A 271-nucleotide genomic window follows, 5' to 3' on the forward strand; every position below is an offset into this window, starting at 1 on the left:
TAACGAAAAATAAGACCTTAATTCTTTTTTTTTCTCTCTCTCTCTCCCTTCGCTCAGCCTCCTAATACTTGGTCATCTGAACAAGGCTTTTAAGTGGGAATTTAAAGTCACGTGGCAGCCTTTAGGAATCTCTGGAATTATGAAAAGCCTCTCACGCTGATGATACGTAGGGTGTTCCCGGAAAGAGAGCAAACAAGGTTTCTTTTTGAAAATTTGCTCAGGGACTTGACTCTGACAGTTTGACAGTACTTTGTTCTGTGAAATTAATGGG

The sequence above is a fragment of the Penaeus monodon genome, chromosome 31 (genome assembly GCF_015228065.2).
Source record: "Penaeus monodon isolate SGIC_2016 chromosome 31, NSTDA_Pmon_1, whole genome shotgun sequence".
NCBI lineage: Eukaryota > Metazoa > Arthropoda > Malacostraca > Decapoda > Penaeidae > Penaeus > Penaeus monodon.